The sequence below is a fragment of the Zootoca vivipara genome, chromosome 10 (assembly GCF_965207765.1).
Source record: "Zootoca vivipara chromosome 10, rZooViv2.hap1.1, whole genome shotgun sequence".
Taxonomy (NCBI): Eukaryota; Metazoa; Chordata; class Lepidosauria; order Squamata; family Lacertidae; genus Zootoca; species Zootoca vivipara.
In genome coordinates this window covers 20,386,569-20,403,730 of record NC_142593.1, presented here as the reverse complement: position 1 = coordinate 20,403,730, position 17,162 = coordinate 20,386,569, and the positions used below count along the sequence as shown (strand labels likewise).

The 17,162-nt window shown below is 42.2% G+C and overlaps 1 protein-coding gene and 1 pseudogene across 5 annotated transcripts in view; both read right to left on the bottom strand.

Moving 5' to 3' along the window:
- The window catches only part of EPB41L4A (erythrocyte membrane protein band 4.1 like 4A), a 103,691-nt gene that overhangs the window by 82,016 nt on the left and 4,513 nt on the right, over window positions 1–17,162 (bottom strand). The window lies entirely within an intron of this gene.
- On the bottom strand, window positions 14,354–16,974 carry LOC148684389 (uncharacterized; annotated as a pseudogene). Its single transcript, XR_015946209.1, has 2 exons — window positions 15,007–16,974; window positions 14,354–14,694 (listed from the first exon to the last, which is right to left on the bottom strand). The product of XR_015946209.1 is annotated as an uncharacterized LOC148684389 (transcript).

The following is a 17,162-nucleotide window of genomic DNA, read 5'->3' as shown; positions in this document are numbered from 1 at the left end:
CTCACGGTCTTGCTGCTGCTGCTGCTTTTGAACAAAGAAAGCATAGAGCAACATGAGTTATCTGTGTCATGGGCTAAGAAAAAAATACCCGGCACCTTTTAAAGGTTTGATGCTTTTCAAGGCATCTGCTTTTGTACCCCTTGTCTGCATGCTCTTCCAAATACTATTTTCAGTTGATTTATGAGCAATCCTGTTTCCTATTCATTTCAGCGCATCCAGGAAGATGCAATTTTCACACAAAGAATGTGCCAGGTTTCTTTAAGCATCTACATATGTTTGCTTGCCTATGTTTGTGTCACTTCTTTAATATAAGAACGTCCACTCGCGTGTGTGGGTGGCTAAATTAATTGTCGAAACAAAATTAAAAAATTACTTCCAGTAGCACCTAAGTTTGTTATTGGTATGAACTTTAGTGTGGATGCACACTTCTTCCGATACATTGAAGCAGAAGTCACCAGACCCTTATGTATAGTGAGAGGGTGGAGAGGGGTATTACTCAGAAGGGTGGTGGGAATGGGTGATTGGCTGATAGGTGTGGTAAGCCTGTTGACGACTGTTAACGACTGCAATTGGTCTTATAGGAAAAAGCAAGGAGTGAGATGGCTACAAATAGCTTTATCATGTATAATGAGATAAGAATCCAATGTCTCTGTTCAAACCAGGTCTCTCCATGGTTTTAAGTTTGGTAATAAGTTGCAATTCAGCAACTTTTCTATCCAGTCAATTTCTGAAATTCTTTTGTAATATGACAGCTACTTTGAGATCTTGTGTATAGAATGTCCTGGGAGATTGACGTGTTCTCCTACTGGTTTCTCTGTCTTGTGATTCCTGATGTCAGATTTATGTCCATTTATCCTTTGGCGTAGGGTTTGGCCTGCCTGTCCAATATAGAGAGCTGAAGGGCACTGTTGGTATTTGATGGGATACACAATGTTAGAAGATGAGCAATTAAATAATCTTGAGATGGTATGTTTGATGTTGTTGGGGCCAGTAATGGTGTTGTCCGAGTGTATGTGGCAGCAAAGTTGGCATCTGGGTTTATTGCAGGCTCTGGTACCAGTGTCCATGTTAAGTCTGGTGGTTGTATTATTGTGGGTGAGGAGTTGTTTAAGATTGGGTGGCTGTCTGTAGGCAAAGAAAGAGAACTGTCATTGTCTTGGAGAGGTTGTAGATCTCTAATGATGCGTTGAACTGTTTTAACTTGGGAGCTGTATGTGATTACTAGTGGTGTTCTGTTATTTTCATTTTGGGGTCTGTCTTGCAGGAATTTCACCCTGGGTATCAGTCTGGCTCTGTTGATCTGTTGTTTAACTTCATCAAGCAGATATTTTAGTTCTAAAAAGGTTTGCTGTAGATCTCTTAGGTGAGAGTCTCTGTTTGTAGAGTTGGAACCTATGCAGCTGTAACATAGGGCCTGGCTATATACAATGGATTGTTTGGTATGTTTGGGGTGGTAGCTAGAAGCATGTAGATATGTTTGTCAGTCTGTTGGTTTACGGTATAAGGTGGTGTCTATATGTCCATCCTGTATTTTTATAGTAGTGTCCAAAAAAATGTATTTCTTGCATAGATTGGTTCATTGCTAGGTTGATGGTGGGGTGAAAGTCATTGAATGTCTGGTGGAAGGTGTCCAGGGTCTGTTGACCATGTGTCCAGATAATAAAAATATTGTCAATGTATCGCAGGTACAAGAGAGGTTTGAATGAGTAGGAGTTTAGGAAACATTGTTCTAAATCTGCCATGAAGATGTTGACATACTGTGGGACCATGCGGGTGCCCATAGCTGTGCCACTGATCTGGAGGAACAGGTCATCACCAAATTTGAAGTGGTTGTGAGTAAGGACAAAATGGCAGAGTTTAAGTCTGCTGTGATTTTATCTGTAATGGTGTTCCTTATGGCTTGTAAACCATCGTTGTGTGGGATGTTGGTATACAGAGATTCCACATTCATAGTGGCTAGTATAGAATTGTTAGGAAGATTATTCAAAGAGTGTATTTTCCTCAGAAAATCTGTGGTGTCACATACGTAGCTGGGAGCACTGATGGCATATGTTTTCAGAACGGTGTCCTACCTGTAACTAAATTGTGTTCGTGGGGTTCCCTAACGCATGGTCTATGATATAGCCCTTACATCCTTTAATACAGCTCTTGGTTTTGGGAAGCATTCATATTCATATTCACTACTTGGCTTCAATAATATCATGCAAGAGGGTTACTCTACCACAACAATTATCACCAGATTGGAAACATGGGGGAAACTGCCATAGAAGAATTATTATGTCATGACATCAGTGAACTTCTTCTCAGTTATTCTGTATTTATCTTAGGGCTTACCCAGGTGATAGAGAATAAATGCTCCTAATGAGATGCTTTTATTTGCACAACAGGTCCAAAGCACTTATTCAAAGACATGATTCTTGATATAGCTCAGTTGGTAGAGCATGAAACTCTTAATCTCAGGGTTGTGACTTCAAGCCCCACGTTGAGCTAAAGATTCCAGAATTGCAGGGGGTTGGGCTACATGACCGTCATGGTCCCTTCCAACTCTACAATTCTATAATATCCTGCACACATGTTATTACTAAAGGGAATGAGGAAAGCTTTGCAGGTGGAGGGATGAGATACGCCAGCAAGGGAATATTTTGCAACTTCAAAAATATCACTTTCTCAATGGTAACTTTTTAGTGTTACACATACATACATTCATTGAGGTTGAGGTTGAATCCTGACAAGACAGAAGTACTGTTTGTGGGGGACAGTAGGCGGGCAGGTGTGGAGGACTCTCTGGTCCTGAATGGGGTAACTGTGCCCCTGAAGGACCAGGTGCGCAGTCTGGGAGTCATTTTGGACTCACAGCTGTCCATGGAGGCGCAGGTCAATTCTGTGTCCAGGGCAGCTGTCTACCAGCTCCATCTAGTACGCAGGCTGAGACCCTACCTGCCTGCAGACTGGCTCGCCAGAGTGGTGCATGCTCTAGTTATCTCTCGCTTGGACTACTGCAATGTGCTCTATGTGGGGCTACCTTTGAAGGTTGACCCGGAAACTGCAATTAATCCAGAATGCGGCAGCTAGACGGGTGACTGGGAGCGGCCGCCAAGACCACATAACATCGGTCTTGAAAGATCTCCATTGGCTCCCAGTACGTTTCTGAGCACAATTCGAAGTGTTGGTGCTGACCTTTAAAGCCCTAAATGTCCTCGGTCCAGTATACCTGAAGGAGCGTCTCCACCCCCATCGTTCTGCCCGGACACTGAGGTCCAGCACCAAGGGCCTTCTGGTGGTTCCCTCGTTGCGAGAAGCCAAGTTGCAGGGAACTAGGCAGAGACCCTTCTCGGTAGTGGTGCCCGCCCTGTGGAATGCCCTCCCATCAGATGTCAAAGAGAACAACTACCAGACTTTAGCGCCAAGCTAGTCCTGTTATCATTAAAGTAACTAAAGTAACTGGGTTTTTTTTACACTGAATAGCAGGTGTGGGACCTGAATCAGGACAAAGGGGATTGGGCGCTCTAACCCTTTAACCCCTGCTATGATTTTAAACTAGATCAGGTCTCCATTCCTGTTATTTGCATCAGGAGGGAAACTCCTGTTAATGCCAATGGGAGCTTTCCTCAATACAAATAGGTGTGAGGCTGCCCTTCTTGGTTGTGCCCATGATCTGTATCATAGCATGTTCTCCACCATTCATGCAGTTGCTTTACACAGGAAGATCCTATCTCAACAACTCTTGCAAGTTATCCCTTTAAAAGGGCCTATAAACACAGAGCACATGCATGCATTTTTAATGAAGTCAAGAGCCATATCAAAAATACTTTCAGTGGGCAATCTGATGACCAATTGAGAGTGCAGCTGTGATTTTATGCATACTGACTGGGGAACAGGGGTGCCAACTTGAATAAAATATTGCAGGGGCCCAGGTAAGCCCCGCCCTGCATAATTGATCACATGATACGGTACACACACCCCATTTGAATGGCAATGCCCATTAACTTGAGGAGGGGAGGGGGCTCCCTCAAATATTTTATTGAGGGAGCCAAAGCCCATTCAAATCAGTGGGACTCCCATTCAAATCAGTGGGACTTACTTCTGATTCAATGCACACAGGATTGGGCTGCACGTGCAGTTTAGACATCCAGATTAGACAATGGATTTCACCTTCAGAAATGAGTGAGATCATAAATTAAATAGTGAATTTTGCTCTGCTACCAACTTCTCCAATGGCTTAGAAGTACCGTACCTAGATCAAAAGCAGATGGTAAACCACACTGGATTTCGACAGGCACAACATGTCACACTAACCCCTTTATAACATTCTTCATTGCAAAACACAGACAATGGGTTATGTTGTTTGTTTTGCATTCTGCATTTGACTGATCTGTTCAAAGTGGAAACTTGCATGAAAGGATGCTGATCTTAGCTAGGGCTTTTAGAGTAGAAATAGCAGTAAATTAAGGGAAAGCGGAGAGATTCTCTGACGAAAGGCGTTACACGAAGGGAAGGGAAGATAAAAGACACTGTCTGCATTTAAAACTATTTTCTTCTTGCACCTTGAGAATATATTACTACATATAATTAAAAGCTTTCAACCAAATATCCACGGCCTTGCCTTTCTTTTCTTTAAAATATCTGAAGAAGGTAAGACTTAACAATTTCAGAGATTTTGCTTAAACTTCAAAGATTTTGTTTGGGGAGTTTTGTATTTTTTGTTTTTCTCACTGGGATTGATCCAAGTCTATTGTGGCCCTGATTTTACATCTGCTCTTTGAAGAAGTTTCCACCACATGTCAATACTTCTGTTTCCATGACACTGTCACATCTTACTTCAATTGAGCAAATGATTCTGTGCATATCTTCAAAGGTAATCTCATCAGTCTTAGACAGAGTTCTTCAGAGGCTTGCTAGGCAAAGATGTTCTCTCTTTTTTAGATAAAAGAAAACATCTTTGTTCAGAAGGTCCCCAGGTAAACATATTCAGATGGATCACTTTCAGATGTACCACATTCAAAACTTCTACCAATGTAACTGTTGTCTAGATATAGAACTGACCTTAAATGAATTAACATCAGAAATTAAATATTCCTCCATCTATGTCCGAGTGTAAATTTTCACTTTGCTCAGAGTGAAAATATGTATGCAACTATATTTGTCATCTATTTGTCATCTATTTGGCCACCTCATGAGAAGAGAAGACTCCCTGGAAAAGACCCTGATGTTGGGAAAGATTGAGGGCACTAGGAGAAGGGGACAACAGAGGACGAGATGGTTGGACAGTGTTCTCGAAGCTACGAACATGAGTTTGACCAAGCTGCGGGAGGCAGTGCAAGACAGGAGTGCCTGGCGTGCTCTGGTCCATGGGGTCACGAAGAGTCGGACACAACTAAATGACTAAACAACAACAATATTTGTCATCTAAATTAAGTGCATTGATGTATACATGTCTGCCCAAAACAACTAAAGCTGTTTTGGACAACCTGTGGTAAGGAAACAGAATATCACCAGCAATTCTTGCCACTAACCTCCATATGTTGACCATTGTTTTGGAAACAAAGAACTATATGCTCATAAACTGCACCCAGAAAGGCTCTGCCATGAGATTGAGTTAAGAACACTGCAGTCATATGCACAAATATGCATTTAAATCTTGTAACACATGTAGCTTTGTTCACAAAGGAACAATGCTTGAAGTTAGGAGCAGGGACAGCAAATATTATTTTGTACTCCCTTTACACATTGACTTTACACCTACTGTACTTATAAACTTCAAGGAAGGGCATAGCTCAATAACAGAGCACATTTTTCACATGAAGGAAGTCCATAAGAGCCTCTTAGGAAGAACCTAGTTCATACCACTAGAAAAGACCTGATTCGCACCACTATGTTCATACCATTGGTACAGGTGTTTCAAGCCGCCGCCCCCACCCAGTAAGAAAGCTTCCAAAAGGAGAGCTATATCAAGATGCAGCCATTACACTATTTTGCTTGGAGATCGGAAATGCGCATTTTGCCCTTAAGAAACAAAATTAACTGAAGAGCAGCTTGAGAATCTAAAACGACCACAACAATTGTGCCAGCACTAAAGTCAAATGGTAAGGGAAGACAAGACTGCAGAGCTTACAAGCGCACTGTAAGGCACGTAAGCAGTATCGTTATCTAGTTCTTGTGATTAATTGACTGCTGAGTGTTCTTGCTGAGGGCAAAGTGTTTGCAAAAAATCGACCTTGCCAAAGCATGTTGGCAGCAAATTGTCAATGCAACTGCTGCTGATTCCCAAGCAATCACCACTTACCTAAGGAGTTAAGAATCTTCAATTCCAGGTACCATATTCTGATACTGTACTAATCATTGGATTAAGAAAGGATGGGCTTTCAAAGTACCCAGAAACTCTACTGTTTTGTTTCGATAAATTAGGTATCCACACTTTCATTTTTAAATGTTTCTAGTATTTACCCTAACTGACGCAATATATGTGCAGTTGATGATGCACCAAGTTGAAAAGCAAAGCAAGAGTTACTTACGGTAATTTATAACTACTCTATTCTGAACTTGAAAATGGAAAGTGTAATGCTGGTGGTCAACAAAAGAGGTTTAAAGACTCTAAAGGCAAATCTTTAAAAATGTAGTATAAACACTGACAACTGGGAAACACTGGCCTGTGAGAACTCCAATTGGAGAACAGCCTTTACCAAAGGTGTCATGGATTTTGTGTCACGGTCCGAGCTGCTTACGAGCGAAGTCCCATCAAGGAGCGTTGGGACCGGGGGCAAGATGGTAGGCACAAACGTCCGAAGAGCATAGGTCCGAGGGTCAGGAAGCACAAGGGAAGAAGTCACAGTCTGAAGGCCAAAGCACAAAGTCTCAGTCCGAGGGTCAAAGCACAAAGTCACGGTCAAAAGGTAAGGAGGCACATGGCGAGGCAGAGAATGCATTGCTGTGGCAAAGAGCTGAGGGGAAATGCTGGCCTTATATCCCCTGCTGGCTCTTGCCACCAGGTGCAGCAAATACCAAGTGGCCTCATCTGTGCGGCCGCGCCCTGCCTCTCCGGAACAAGCCTAAGAGGATCCCAGTCCTGCAAAGCCCCGCTGGTCCCAGGGCCCGGCTCCTGCACAAACTCCTGACACTTTGAAGACACTCAAACTCAGGATGAAAGGGAGAAATATGCTAAGAGGAAGGCATACTTGGCAAACCCTCACCGTGATCAACTCCCGCCCGGAATCCTATGTCCCCACTGTTGAAGAACATGTGGATCCAGAATTGGCCTCCACAGTCACTTACGGACTCACTGTTAAAACCGTGTTCACAGAAGACAATCTTACTCAGCCATGAGTGATCACCAGAGAAGAAGATTTAATTTATACCATACTTTCCTTCCACAAAAGGCATTAGGCAACCCTTGCTGAGTCATCACTGACTTCATTATCTGCTTGGAAAGTACTTCCTTAGAATTGGACTCCCTAGTACGAAGGTACTTTCCAGACTGCTAAGAGATTATTGACTTCTAATTCATAGCTGCCAAGTTATCCCTTTTTTTAAGGGATTTTCCCTTATGCTGAATAGGCTTCCTCGCGAGAAAAGGGAAAACTTGGCAGCTATGCTAATTTTATGCTGGTACATTACAATGAGCAGAAACCATTATTCCTTAATGCTGACCTTTCACTATATTGGAGATTATGGAGGTATTTGGTGTTATACTGGAACAGGCATCCCCAAACTGCGGCCCTCCAGATGTTTTGGCCCACAACTCCCATGATCCCTAGCTAACAGGACCAGTGGTCAGGGATGATGGGAATTGTAGTCCAAAACATCTGGAGGGCCAAAGTTTGGGGATGCCTGTACTGGAACATGGATTATCAGGTGCACCAATTGCTTACCATTCAAGAACAATGTCATCCACTAAACAACTACTGTATGTACAAAGAAGCCCTTACTGTTATTGCAGAGCCTGGATAGCTCAGCTGGTTAGAGCATGGTGCTGATAATGCCAAGGTTGTGGTGCTGATAATGCTGATAATGCCAAGGATCTCTGTATGTGACAGCTGCATATTCCTGAACCATAGGGGATTGGACTTGATGACCCTCAGGGTGCCTTCCAACTCCAAAATTCTATGATCTATTAATGAGTTCTATTGTTATCTCTATGCCACGTAGAGAGGCATTTTCCTTTTCAGTATGCATTAACAGAAACAAGGTCAAACACAAAAAGTTAGGAAGGAAGCCAAGTAAGTTGCTATTTCAAAAATATTTAGGAAAGGCTGGGTATGTTCAGATCAAGACAGATTCACTAAACAGCAACATTTGACTTGGCAGGATTACAAGGCTAAACTCTGTGAAATGCAATTCTTCAGTTATGCATTAAGCATTCTTTTTCTTAACACACTTCTCCTTAAAATAAAATAAAGAATGTGAAGAGACCATACAAATGAATACTAATTCAGAGAAAGGATCTAGTTTCTAGAAAGACTTCTCAGAAGTTCATTTCTCCTCCTGTGCTTCTTCAGTGTACCCTGAAGGTCAAACTATACATGACATTGGAGTTCTGCAATGGAAACTCCCAACATCTATTTACTGTATTTTATAAAATAGAACTGTGGGAGGGGACAACTCTAGATCAGGTCCATGACAAAGGGGGGGGAACCTAACCGTTGATTCTCACACCAATTCCCTAACTTAATTCACCTTGTTTGAAGCCATTCATTGTGTAGGGAGTTTATAGTCTTAATCTCTCATGCTTGTCAGTTCTCTCCTCTATGGCTAAAAACACCTGAGAGTTCAGAATAGAAATCAGCATGGGAGCAAAGAATTAGAACCTTACCCACAGCACCACAACCCCAGTTGAAATTGTTCCTCCCCCTTGTTTCTTACTGTGATACAAAAGGGGACTGGGAGTGCCAATGGTAAAACATAAATGTTGCATGTGGTTTTTGAATCTCATCTCCATCTGCTTTCTATCTCTATAACTATCTCATTCATAAACATATTAATTTGGAAGTAAGCTCTACTAATTTGTATAATCCAATAATCATTTTCTTGTGGAATTTATCTCCTAGAAAGTGTTTTGAGGATTACAGCCAGCGACATCTTTGTAACACAGTCATTATCTTTCCTCTTTCTTTGAATGGAAGCAGGGACTTTTCTGCAGTTGCTCCCTGTCTGTCGAATGATCCCTTTGAGGTTATGTGGCAATGCAACTTCCTTTTCAGATTTCAAAAACAATGAAACACATTTTAAAGTAGCCTTCATGGCTACCACTATTAGGCTGTTTTTTATACATCTATATTTTTCGCTGTTGTTAACCTGTGACTGTACAATGGTTTACCGTGACAGTATTTTGATGTTTTATGATGTTATAGGTTGTAACAAGCATATGGAGAGGCAAGGTGGAAGCTCAAATTAACTTTACGTGGCTACTCAAATGCTGCCACCAGTCCCTCTAAACTGTAATGAAGTATAAGACTGCAGCATAATTTTTTTAGAAGTTTTATGCCCAGAAGACATTTCATTAATTACACCTATAGCGAGCTCCATTTGTACTACTGAACAATATTAGCAGTAATCTCAGCAGACGAACGCTTTCCTTTCATCGTCCATTTCACTTCTTCCACTTTTACGACTAATTTGCATGTTTTCATTAGGATATATTTACTTTCCCTCCTACAAATCAGCAATTGATGATCCATACATACCAGTGACTACCTTGCCTTTTACTATGAATATTGGGTACCGGGGGCGGGGAGAGAGAGAGAGCAATCTGTATTAAAACTGGTATTTTGTTTTTCAAAAGAATGATAGAATAACTTCACAAGTATTTGGAGCATGCATAAAACAACATAGACAGCCCAACCTATCCCAGATGTTGGTACATGAAGTTCTACCGAGAAGGTTGAGATTCTGAAAGGTACCTAACTCCCATAAGCACACATTGCCTATAATGTACAAAAATGAAAATGGTCTGCTTTACTTTTCATCTCTACCAAGGCCATGTTCACACAACCACTTCAATGCATAGCATCTTTTGTTCATCTCATACAGAGTGCTTGCGAAGCAACCAGAACAGTGAGGCGATTATGCGGAGGCACCCACACAACATCAGTATCACGCAACCACAAACTTGGACAATGTATCAGCAGGTTAAGTGGCCAGGTTGGCTCTGCTGGGTCACCTGAGCAGTCCAGAGACCTTCCTGCTTTTCCTTACCCCCAACACCATCCAGGTAAGTGGCAGTGACACCAGGTTTGAGAGAGAGGTCCCACAACAGCCACTCCTGGGTTGTGTGCCATGCAGATACCATATCTCAGCCAATATTATCATCGTCCAAAAAGCTTTTGAATGCAAGCACAGCTTAGTTTGATCACATATCAGTTGGTCATTCAAGACCATCCTCAATAAAGGTTTTCACAGTAACACAAGATTCAGCATTCATCTTGCAGCATAAATCCTACCTGCTAGAGAGTCCCTTTTATGCTTAGTTCCTACAGACAGTAGGTGAGGTGGCATACCTATGTCTTGATTGTACTGTTTCACCTGTAGTTACAGGTTCACTGTGCTCCTCTGTAGAAAAGCTTCATTCAACTTAGAAAACCAGATGTCAGGAAGTGGGGCTCTAGCTTAATCTTCTCCCTGTCATTTGTATGCCTCAGGCCTACCCAGACCAACATACCCTCCAATATTTCTCTGATGAGAATAGGAACATTCTGTTTAATAATTATTATTATTATAATTATACCCCGCCCATCTGGGAGGCTTCCAACAGATATAAAAACACAATTAAACATTAAACAAGTTTTAAAAACTTCCCTGTGCAAATGTTTTCTAGAGTTTTGTTTTGTTTTGTTTAGTCGTTTAGTCGTGTCCGACTCTTCGTGACCCTATGGACCATAGCACGCCAGGCACTCCTGTCTTGCACTGCCTCCTGCAGTTTGGTCAAACTCATGTTCGTAGCTTTGAGAACACTGTCCAACCATCTCGTCCTCTTCTCCTAGTGCCCTCAATCTTTCCCAACATCAGGGTCTTTTCCAAGGATTCTTCTCTTCTCATGAGGTGGCCAAAGTATTGGAGCCTCAGCTTCACGATCTGTCCTTCCAGGGAGCTCTAGAGTTTATATAGTTACTTATCTCCTTGGCTCAGGAGTCACATACCCTCCAATGAAAATAGAGACAACCTACCATACCCTTCAACAATTCTCTGATGAAAATAGGGACATCCTAAGGGAAAGCGGGCCATTCCAGGATCAAATCAGAAACCAGGATGGCTTCTGTAAATCCGGGACTGTCCCTGGGAAATGGGGGCACTTGGAGGGTCTGGACAACCACCAGCAAACTCTGATTAGCTTGGCCAGACAGTGCCTCTACTGGGGGAGTCTAACTGGAAGTAGTGAGAGCAACCCTATACTCTTGCCTTTCTTTCCTGAGATGTTAGCAGGTCCCTACCGGGCCACAGCCCAATCAAGGGGTCACTCTCAATTCGATAAATAGGAATTTCCTTCCATGAAAGTCAAAAATTCTGTAGTAACATCTCAGCAGAGGCAGGCCTTCTCAAAAGTTAGGGCATCTCTACTAAGGACTGATTGCATCAGCATAAGCTTTTTAAATCAGAAATATGAGGCTTTAATTCATTCTGCTCCTTGATGATATGCAATATGGATTGGAAAATAGCATCTTTTTTTAATTAAAAAAGGCTTTATAATTTTGGCATGGTAGTAAGAAATCTCAAACTTTAATATATTTCTATACATATATATGAATGATATAGTATCAGGCCTCTCCACATGTCTGTTATTCATGTGGAAAAGACCAAAAGGAACAAAAGATCTTGCAAACCTTTTCATAAATTAACCATTCTTCGAAATGACTGTCATTATTTGACATAGATTACTAATTTTTCCTGCATCTTTACAGATGAGACCAGCAATTTTGAATTCTCCATGGAATATCTATATAATGAATGAGCATTGAGACACTTTATTTTCCCAGGATGCATCTAACTAAATTAATGAAACTAGCATGACAGCATGACAGAAACCCATTAATTTTTAAATGAAGTTACCTCCTGGTCAGCCTGAGGTTTGAGCTATAATGTTATTGGCTCAGGCTGTTATACTAGTTTTAATGAACAGTAATTTTCTAATGCAAGCAAAAAACATAAGAATTGTGTTTTTAAAATCTAATAATCTTCCTTTTGCTTGCCTAATTTCAACTTTTGTAGTAGCAGCAACAAATTTAGGCTGCATACAAGACGACTCCTTCAAAATAAATTATATTCCGCTTTGTCTCACTGAAAATTGCAAAATTGCAAAGCTACAACTTTGGAATTATAATTATTAGACATGCCTTCAAAATAAATTATATTCAGCTTTGTGTTGCTGAAAGTTGCAAAATTGCAAATATACTAACTTTGGAATTATAATTATGAGAAAACAGACTTACATTAACTCGGGGGGCAGGGGACTCTGATTCTTGGCAGGACTCCTGTGCTTGAGAAAGAATTATGAAATGACAAGAACTATTATTGTATTTTGCAATTTGATTGCCAAGGCAGTATTTGTACAACAACCAAAGAAGATGTGGTAACTTTCATAGCATCATGCTTTGTCCCCTTATGGCAGATATATGGTCTTATTAGAAACATTACACTTGAAATTTTTAAAGTGTAATTAATTTTTATTTAGTTGGTAGTTGCCTAACACATAGCAATAGTTAAACATTCTTTGCCAGATCAGTGTTTCCACGGATGGGAGACTGGCCTCGAGACGTAGCGCTGCATTTGGTACGCATGGCGGGACGGCAAAGATTTGTCTTAAAAATTTGGATTGGACCATTTCAAGGAAACTACAAGTCCCCGTCCAGATTTGGGCCCCAAATAGAAACTGCGCTAAGGGTTTGCTTGAAAAACTTCTGTGGCTGCTGGGATGTACTTGTCGCCCTTTGTATAAAAAAAGCAGGACAATATCTTGGTGCTATGGCCTGTCGGCTATGCGAATAGTTTGATTTGATTTGCCTAACACAGGGCTGTTCTCTAGGAGTCTTACAATCAGCTTTGCGATCAAGTTTTTAAACATGCAAAATTGTTAAAAACAGCCACCATAAAAAATTAAGCCGTCATATCAATAAATTAAAAATAAAATACCATCCTCCTCAGGGTAGCATAGAAGCTTAAGAGCTGCCCGAAGCTGCACTAACATAAAGCCTTGACTTGGCTGCAACAAATTACTCCAATCACCCAGGTGAAGAGAAAAGTCTTAGCCAAGTGCTAAAAACATGTCTGTGGTCAAAGCCACACTAAACATGTAAAGTACATTAAAGGGACCCCTGACCACTAGGTCCAGTTGCGCCACAACTCTGGGGTTGTGGCACTTATCTTGCTTTATGGGCCGCAGGAGCCGGCGTACAGCTTCCAGGTCATGTGGCCTGCATGACAAAGCTGCTTCTGGCGAACCAGAGCAGCACACAGAAACGCCATTTACCTTCCCGCTGTAGAGGTACCTATTCATCTACCTGCACTTTGACGTGCTTTCAAACTGCTAGGTTGGCAGGAGCAGGGACCGTGCAATGGGAGCTCACCCCATCGCAGGGATTCGAACCGCCAACCTTCTGATCGGCAAAGCCCTAGGCTCTGTGGTTTAGGCCATAGTGCCACCTGCGCCCCTTACTTCCCCCCCCCCAGGGTCCTAGGAACTGCAATTCGTTCAGGTTGCTGAGAATTATAGCTCCTAGGATTCTTTGGGAAAGGCCATATGCTTTAAATGTATGTTATGGATGTGAGCAGCGACAGCACCAACCATTTTGCCATTTTGAGCATAAACCTAACTCACCATATAGGGCTTTTTTAGAAGGAACTCAGTTCCGGCACCTCTCAGGTGAGCACAGTTGCCATTCTAAGAGAATGAGGGAGTTGTTCATGGTGTGTTCTGGCACCTCTTTTTCTAGAAAAATAGCACTGCATATACAGTCGTACCTTGGAATTCAAACAGAATCCGTTACAGAAGTCCGTTCAACTTCCAAAACGTTCAGAAACCAAAGTGCAGCTTCTGACTGGCTGCTGGAAGCCCCGTTGGATGTTCAGGTTCCAAAGAACATTCGCAAACCAGAACACCCACTTTCAGGTTTGCAGCATTCGGGAGCCAAAATGTCCGAGTACCAAGGGATTTGGGATCCAAGGTACGACGGTAGTCCTTTGGGATTTTTAAAAGATCATGTAACCTTAAGATGTAATTGGATAGTTATAACAATACCACTTGTGCCAGAAATACGCTGCTACCTTGTACTAGCCTTTGCTGTCCTCCATGTTGGCTGAGGCTCATGGGAGGTGTAGACAAATACTTCTGGAGGGCATCAGGCAGGCTTTTGTCACAGTTTGCCACCTCTTCAGTTGCAGATAACTTCCAGCATCTGAGACTTCCAGCTCTTCTGGGCCTCTGCCTTCAGTTCTATTAAGCCTCTTCCACCAACAAAATAATACTGCTGCTGCTACAACAATTGTTTCGGCAACAACAATTGTCTATTGCTACGGGTACACTCTTGTTTGGAGTCTGCCTTCCCAAAGGATGAGCCCATCCCCAGGCACCAAAAATAGGCTGCAAGTGCAACTGTGTGTATCTGCTCACTTAATAATGAGAGGATTCCTAATCTCATAGGTCAGGTCATGGTTTGGTAAGTTAGTGGTGGAGTTGAACCATGAGCTGCGCAGCACCTTCTCATCCTGCAGCCATCAGTTTTGGGCAAAAAAACAGTGGTTCAGCAAACTAGCAGCAGTGAGTGGGGTACTGGAGGGGATTCGTGGGTAAATCCCACAGTAATAAGCAATTCCTGCTTCTGAACAGACATCTTTACAGTTTGTACCATAGGAAGTTCTCAAGAGCTTTCATGCTCTAGCTTACCAAAAGAATTCAAAGGGTTGCAGCTGCATCCTTGTCCTTGTTGAAGGACTGTTTAGAGCAGGCATCCCCAAACTTTGGCCCTCCAGATGTTTTGGACTACAATTCCCATCATCCCTGTCCACTGGTCCTGTTAGCTAGGGATCATGGGAGTTGTGGGCCAAAACATCTGGACTGCCGCAGTTTGGGGATGCCTGGTTTAGAGCAACCAAAGTGCCAGAATTGGTGCTGAATGGATTCCCCGTTTGCAGCAGCATCATTGAAACCTCTTCAGTCCCACTGGGCACAATCTCACAGAAGTTCAAGGACTGAATAACAAAAGGATAGCTGCAATTTGAAGCCCAGCAGATATTACTGATGTTTTGTCTGAAGCCTATGAAGTAGCTTTTGATGATATTCAATGGCAACTCCTGCTCTTGAGGTGTAAGGCCACTCTTGGCCCAAAGCTGAAGGATGCTGGACTTCCAGGTGTCCAATATGCCTGTCTCCTCATCTCCCAGAAAAGCAACTATTTGGGATACTTTGTCATCCTCATATTTCTTTTCCTTTTTATTCTTTTGGTTCCAGCTCATTTTACCACTCAGCACACACTCATGGCACCTGCAACACCTATTAGACTTTACCATTATCACACACAAACCAAAATACATCCACAGGTTGAACATTGCAAAGAAAGTACCAGTAATTACTGATCGAGCTAGGTGTCTTTCTGGGAAGCCTGTTCACCATTACTGATCTTAACTCACTGAGAAACTCCCAAGAAGGAATTCCAGAGGTTCTAGGAACAGAATTTGAAAGTCGCTAAGCAAGAGCCATTTTAACAGTGAGGCAGGTTATTTTCTAGAAAGCGGGTCCAAGAAACCAGTAAAATAACTAGGCTAAAGGTCCGAAGCACATGGGCCAGGGAAAATGAGTGGAGGAAGCACAAAACCTTCAGAATGGATAAAAAGTCCTCCCAGGGTACACAAATACCTATGGCTGACACTAAGGGTTACTTAAATACTAACCAGACAGCTCTGACAATCAGTAATTCCAAAAATTTTACTCTTGAGACAGACCACATTGCTACCTCTTTTTCTTCTCCTCTCCTGATAGCAACTTATTTCACTTCCTAGTGCTCCTTAATTGGAATGCAAAAGCTACAGCGATATAGAAAAGGATGTCAATATCTGCTGCAGACACAGGAGTACAGCAAAAGTCTTCCTGCAGGCAACTTGCAACCACCTGTGGACAGGTACTTAAGCATCAGTGCTTTCAAGTCAATGTCTTTGGAGATCGATCTAGGAACATAGCTGCCAAGTTATCCCTTTTTTTTAAGGGAAATTCCATTATGCTGAATAGGCTTCCTCGCAAGAAAAGGGAAAACTTGGCAGCTATGTCTAGGAAGTTTTCTGTTTACTGAGGCCAGTGCATCTAAGTAAACTTTATTAGGTCTGTGATCTTTAGCAGATTTATCCAAAAGCAAATCCCATAGACACCGGTGGATCTAATCCTCTTTTACACACAAGCAGAACAGCAGCTGCTTTCCCATAGTGCAATACTATACCACTGGAGGGAACAGTGTCTGTACTAAGCAAACTCACAAGTGGACTTGATGACTTAGGTCTACAACTTTGTTATCGCCCATGCAACAAGTTTCACACATCCTTTCTCGCAGTGTGGAACTTCACAGCAAAAAAAACAGTAACCAGACTATATGCCACACGAGTATACATGAGTATATCCAGGTTGCAAGGTAGCAATCCTCTTTGTCTTTCTCATTCACATATACTAGTCTCTACAACATAATTCCAAGAAAGCATTTGCAAACCATATTGATATGATCTAAACCACTGACCCCATTCATGTGTTTGCTTAATTCATACACTGCAATACTATACAGCAGGATGGAGAATCAGATCCCAAGCCATGGGGTAGGGGAATAATGTCATCTGCAACTTGGATGCATATCTTCAAGTCTTCTCCGTGCAGAAACAGATGTAGCAGCTACAGATTCTCTCCCATTGTTCTGTCATGTGTTCCCACCTCCCACTCCAAACAGTACTTTCACAGCAAATGGAGCAAGGGGCAGGGGCCAAGACCAGGAGGGATCTGCTTTATCTCCTACTGTAGAAAATGATTTAAAACTATGTGGGAAGTGCCAGATAGAAGGTGGCAACCCAGGGCCAGGGGTTTTTTTCCAAGTAAGTTTATGTCATTCTGCTGATGTACCCCCCCCCTTTTCAATACCGTAACAGTGAGCTGCAGTTCCTTCAATCTACTCATATGTGAAGTCACCATCAGATAGCTCAAGCCGATC